The sequence below is a fragment of the Oryctolagus cuniculus genome, chromosome 1 (assembly GCF_964237555.1).
Source record: "Oryctolagus cuniculus chromosome 1, mOryCun1.1, whole genome shotgun sequence".
Taxonomy (NCBI): Eukaryota; Metazoa; Chordata; class Mammalia; order Lagomorpha; family Leporidae; genus Oryctolagus; species Oryctolagus cuniculus.
The window spans coordinates 130,457,677-130,464,401 of NC_091432.1; positions in this window are offsets into that span (position 1 = coordinate 130,457,677).

Genomic DNA, 6,725 nt, shown 5'->3' on the forward strand with positions numbered 1-6,725 from the left:
GTAGAAAGAATCTACCCTGCAGTATATGACTCCATATTCAATGGAACTATCCTCAAATATGAGATAAACATAAAACATTTCTCTGACAATTATCAGAACAATTGCACTATACCAGGAAGTTATCCCATTTGAAAGAAATACTACAAGATATTTGGATGTACAGACAAAAATTGGGATCATGAAGATCATAAATATGTGTATGGTTAGATAAAAGGAAATATATATTTGCTTATTAGTTCCTTTTAAAGTAGTATTTATTGAAAGGCAGAGTTAAAGAGAGGGATATACAAAGAGATGAGACCTTATATCCACTGGTTTACTTTGGGCCAGACCAAAATCAGGAGCCAGAACCTTCATCTGGGTCTTCCTTGTGAGGGACAGGGGCCCAGGTATTTGGGCCATCTTCTACTGCTTTCCCAGATGCATGAGCAGGGAGCTGGAATGCAAATGGAGTAGGCTGAACTTGAACTTGTACCCATGTGGGAGATTTAGAGGAAGCTCCCGGCTTCTGACATTGGATCAGTGTAGCTCAGGCCATTTTAGCCACTTAGGGAGTAAACCTGCACATGGAAGACCTCTCTCTCTCTCTCTCTCTCTCTCGTTCTCTCTCTATCTCTCCTCTCTCTCTCTCCTCTCTCTCTCTCTACCTCTGCCTCTGTTATTCTGCCTTTCAAATAAATAAATAAATCTTTACAAAAAAAAAAAAAAACAACTAGTGATGCCTTGCCACACCCAGCAAATTGGTTCCCCAAATTATATTTGAAATAGCAACATAGTAAGGATGCATTAGTGACTAAAACTAATTAAATTCAATCAGTTGTAGTTATCACTCACATTTGATCTTAGCCAAAAGGCCAAGAAGTGATCCATGAATCACTTACATTGTCACTAATGTGCTTTGGAGACTTTGCAGATACAAGTTGATATGTGTACAATCATACTTTTAAACTTTAATTAATTAAATTATTTGATTAGAATGATCTAATAAATTACTAAAATTAAATAAAATTTTATTTTAAATTAACTAAATTTAAATGACAGTTATCACCTGTTAATTCAATAGCTAAAACTAGTGCAAGTGTTGGAAAAATATAAGGTGTCATGAAAAGCTGTCAAGGAACTGAAAAATCCACAATCATATCCATGAAATTAATTTAGCAGATAATGATAAAAAGATCAAAAAAGCCTCCACCAATTTTTTTCTACAAGAATAGATTTGTGATTTATGGGATGGTATTTTCCTATGTGTCACATTTTAAGAATTAATTTTGACTAACATTTTATTTTTTAATTTATTTATTTGAGAAGTACAGTTACAGACAGTGAGAGGGAGAGACAGAAAGATCTTCCTTCTGTTGGTTCACTCTCCAGATGGCCGTAACAGCTGGAGCTGCACCTATCCAAAGCCAGGAGCCAGGTGCTTCTTCCTGGTCTCCCATGTGGTTGCCAGGGCCCAAGCACTTGGGCCATCCTCTATTGCTTTCCCAGGCCATAGCAGAGAGCTAGACTGGAAGAGGGGCAGCTGGGACTAGAACCTCTTATATGGGATGCCAGTGCCATGGGTGGAGGATTAACCTACTGCACCACACAGCTGGCCCTGGTGAACATTAGTTTAAAATGTGTAAGACATTTAGGAAAGCATGTCTCATGCTGAATGGTCTGAATTATGAGAGGTATAAATTTTTATTTTACTTTTAGTCCTCATTCTTCATTGCTTATCTTTAGTAAATGTGAACATCCAAAAGCATAATCCTCTTAGGTGATTAATAATTTTTCTATTTTTCATCAGTTTTATTTTTAAAGTTTTTTTATTCATTTGAAAGACAGAGTTACCGAGAGAGGTAGAGACAGAGAGGTTGGTCTTCCATCTGCTGGTTCACTCCCCAGATGGCCAAAATGGCCAGAGCTGTGCTGATCCGAAGCCAGGTGCCAGGAGCTTCTTTTGGGTCTCCCACCTGGGTACAGCAGCCCAAGGACCGGGACCATCTTCCACTGCTTCCCCAGGCCATAGCAGAGAGCTGGATTGGGAGTGGAGGAGACAGTTCTCGAACCGGAGCCCATATGGGGTGCTGGTGCTTCAGGCCAGGGTGTTAACCTGCTGCACCACAGTGCCAGCCCCATAGTTTTTTGTTTGTTTGTTTGTTTGTTTGTTTGTTTTTAGAGAAAGCATGTAGGTTTTTTAAAAAAGGTTTTATTTATTTATTTCAGAGGTAGAGTTTCAGACAGAGAGAGGGAGAGTAGATAGAATGGTCTGCCATCTGCTGGTTCACTTTCCAGATAGCCACAAAGGCAGGAGCCAGGCTAATCCAAAGCCAGGATTTCTTCTGTGTCTCCCATGTGTGTGCAGGGGTCCAAGCACTTGGGCCATCTTCCACTGCTTTCCCAGGCCATAAGCCAAGAGCTGAATCAGAAGAGGAGCAGTTGGGACGCTAACCAGCATCCATAGGGGATGCTAATGCCACAGGCAGAGACTTGGCCCACTAAACCACAACGCAGGCCCCCTCATCAATTTTAATGAATATTCCATAATATGGATTGTGTTAATTTTATCTGTACACAATCACCAGGTATTTCCATTCTGGTTTGTGTAAATGTAAACAAATGTTTGTGTGACTGTGTGTGTTCCCAGATTATACAGTGATAATGAAAATATTACCATGAGGAACCCTTGCTCTCATTTCAAACACTAAGTCCCACAGAGCTGGTTGCCTATGCAGCAGAGCCCTGGGTCCCTTACTAATGTGGTGGACTAAACTTTTTCTCCCCAAGGTTTATATCTTAAATCCCTGAGCCCCTGGAGACAGGGACTTTAGTGAGGTTATTAAAGTCAAACGTTATCAAAAGGGTGAGGCCATAATCCAAGCTGACTGGTATCCTTCCAGGAAGGAGAGACACCAGTGTGGACAGAGGAAGTGCCATGTGAGGACACAGCAAGATGGTGGCCACCTGGAAGCCCGGGGTGGGGGGATTCCCAGGAGAAAGAAATCCTGCTATCACTTCCATGTGGGACTTCCAACCTCCAGAGCTATGAGTAATAAGTTACGATCATTTAAAACACCCTATAAGTGGTATTTTATTATGGGAACCATGACAAATAAGTACACTCTCATCTCTGCCTACCGTTCCTGCAGATAGCTAGAAGGTCCATGCTATGATGTAACAGAAATACAGATATTAAAACTGTGACTTCATGTCATTGCACCTAGTCTAGGAAAAGAGAGAAAAAAGAAAAGAAACCAAGAATAAATAAAAAATTGGTAAAAATCTAGACATAGAAGAAAAATAAAAAGTGAATGAATACACATGCATTAATTTTTGAAAACTCCATAATCTGATAAAATTGGAAGTCTTAAATTACTTACAAGTGGTATCATTAAAAGCTACTTAAGGTATATGAATTTCATGTATTTCATACATTAGGGGTTGGGTTGTGAACCCTGCATGTGAGGCCTGGGATCAGGTCCAACTCTGCCTCTCCATCCTCGGGCCTGACTTCTACAGCCAACAAGGGGTGCTGTCTCCCACTCTAGCCTCCATCCTGTCCACACTCCCATCCTTCTTCCTCCTCCCTCTGCCATTCCCACTCATTTTTTTTACAAAGATCTATTTTCAGTTTATTTCATATTCGTAAGATTCATCCTACACTAGGTAAAGAGTTCAGCAAATAGTATGAAGAAAAAAACACTGCTCCTCAATAGTAAAGACAAGGGCTGTAAATGTTCCTCAAATCTTAAAATGTCAATTTCACTCCTTATGCATTACATTTTAGGCACTCTATTAGTAACCACAGGTCAGGGGAAACATATAGTATCTTTTGGGACTGGCTTATTTCACTAAGCATAATAGTTTCTAGTTGCATCCATTTTGTTGCAAGAGACAGGAGTTTATTTTTTTAGCCATTGAGTAGTATTCCATATATATACCATCATTTTTTATCCAGTCTTCAGTTGATGGACATTAGGGTTGAACAAAGCTGGAGAGCAACACAGTACCACTTTCAAGACATATTACAGGGCAGTTAACATCAAAGCAACTAGTACTGGCAAGAAAAAAAAAATAGATGTGTAAACCAATGTAACAGAAACTCCAGAAACCAATCCATGCACGCACCTATAACCAACTTATCTTTGACAAAGGAGCTAAAACCGATCCCTGGAGCAAGGACAGTCTCTTCAACTGCCCCTACTCCCAGCCCCACCCCTAGCTCTCCTAAGATTAAAAAAAGACTGGGCTGCTTATGTTTGGGGCCTCCTGCCTTATGTTCCACCAATGTGCATGCCTACAGTTGGTCACTCACCTCTGTGGATTCGTTTTCTCTGAATAAATTCAGTCTGGCAGTAAATTTGTATTCTGCCCGCTCTCTGTTCTGTGCCTCTTTTCCTAACAAAGAGTGTGGAAGCACAGGCAGGAATATATGAAATTTCACATAAACCAGTGCTTGGAGAAAATTTATGTACTTGAGTGAATATGTTAGAATTGAAGAATGAAAGCCAATCATTTTGGTTCATTCTTAAGAATATATGTAACATAAAAATATAGAAAAAAGAAAAAAGATAACAGTAGGCATAGATGAAATCCATACAACAAAAACAACAAAAAACAGTTCTTAAAACAATAAAACTAATAAAAACTACCAAAAGTGAACAATGAAGAGAAAAGTAACAAAATCAACCTCAGGAATCAGAAGGAAATCATTATTTACAGAGTTTGTAGATCTTAGCAAGATATGAATTTTCTGAAATACTTAAGAGTAATATTTTTAAAACAGACAAAAAATCCACTGAATTTTGGAAGGCATTTTAACAAAATGTAAATGAAATGTAAACATAGGAAACTCATATAAATGAAATTAATTGATATTTGAAAAACCATAGCAACCAAAAAAAGTTTTATAAGCAAAATTTTAGGCCTAGATTTAATGAACATTCTAAACTTTTAAAGATGGAAAAAATTTCAAAATTCTGAAGATTCACAGAAAGTGAAATTAAACACAGTATAGTCTCAATGTCTTTTTTAATACAAAATTAATGATCCAGACCGTGACATAAAACAATAGGTATTTAAGGAGCGTCTGTTCCATAAACAGAAGTGTAGGAGCTGGCAATGTGGTGTAGTAGGCTAACCCCTCCACCTGTAGCATGTATCCATGTCCCAGCTGTTCATCTTGCAACCCAGCTCTCTGCTATGGCCTGTAAACGCAGTAAAAGATGACCCAAGTGCTTGGGACCCTGCACCCATGTGGGAGACCCAGAAAAAGCTCCTGGCTCCTGGATTTGGATCTGTTCAGCTCTGGCCTTTGTAGCCATTTGGGGAGTGAAAAAGTGGATGGAAGACCTCTCTGTCTCTCCCTCTCTCTGTCTCTCCCTCTTTCTGTCTGTAACTCTAACTCTCAAACAAATAAATGAAATCTTTAAAAAAAGATATAAATATTTAAGTAAAATATTCCATCAATTAATCCACATATGAAAACATAATAGATTAATAACAAAGTGAATATACTATAAGATACTATTAATAAGTAAAGATAAAAGTCAATAACACTAAAATAAATTATATAAATCATCCACATGGGTGAAAATATAAGAAACTCTATGATTACTTAATTAAACATTAAGTAGTAAATATAAAATTCAGCATGTAGAACTCATAAAGCAAGTGATAGCATAATAGTAAAAATAGTAAATTGCTTATTCCAGTTAAGACTGTGTACAATTATCCTATAAATAACAGTATAATTAACCCAGAGCCTTCAAATCTTTTTCATGGGAGGAGACCATCGCTCATTCTCTCCTCAACAATTACACTGGAGATGTAGTGAGGAAAATAAAACAAAAAGGAAACATTAAATATGAGGAACATTCTATAAGAAACTAGGTTGTCAATATATGTGGAAGACACTATTATACACAGAAATAATCTAACATATTCCAAAAGCAAATCCAAACTGACTAGCAAGTTGAGAACACTGGGTAAGAGAGCAATACATACAATCAAGTGGGTTGCTACATACCAGCAAGAAACGTAGGAGGGACAGTGCTTTGGCACAGTGGCTTAATACCCTGGCCTGAAGTACCACCATCTCCTATGGGAGCCAGTTCGAGACCCGGTTGCTCCACTTCTGATCCAGCTCTCTGCTCTGGCCTGGGAAAGCAACAGAAGATGGCCCAAGTCCTTGAATCCCTGCACCTGTGTGGGAGACCTGGAAGAGCAGCTCCTGGCTCCTGGCTTCGAAACAGCGCAGCCCTGGTCTGGCCAATGCGGCCATCTGTGGAGTGAACCATCGAATGGAAGGCCTCTCTCTCGGCCTCTTCTCTCTCTGTGTGACTCTGCCTTTCAAATAAATAAATAAATCTTAAAAAAAAAAAAGAGAGAGAAACACATAGGAAACAATTTTAAATGACGAATTACAGACTAGGAAAGGATTTTTTTTTTTATTAAAAATCAGCATGACTTTTTGTAAGAGAAATGAAACAAAGGATTAATCTATGTAGTATCTTGAAATATTCTTCAAATTCGAGACGGGACAGCACCATGGCTCACTTGGTTAATCCTCCACCTGCAGTGCCAGCATCCCATATGGGTGCCGGGTTCTAGTTCCGGTTGCTCCTCTTCCAGTCCAGCTCTCTCCTGTGGCCCAAGTGCTTGGGCTCCTGTACCCACGTGGGACACCAGGAAGAAGATCCTGGCTCCTGGCTTTAGATCAGCGCAGCACCAGTCCTGGTGGC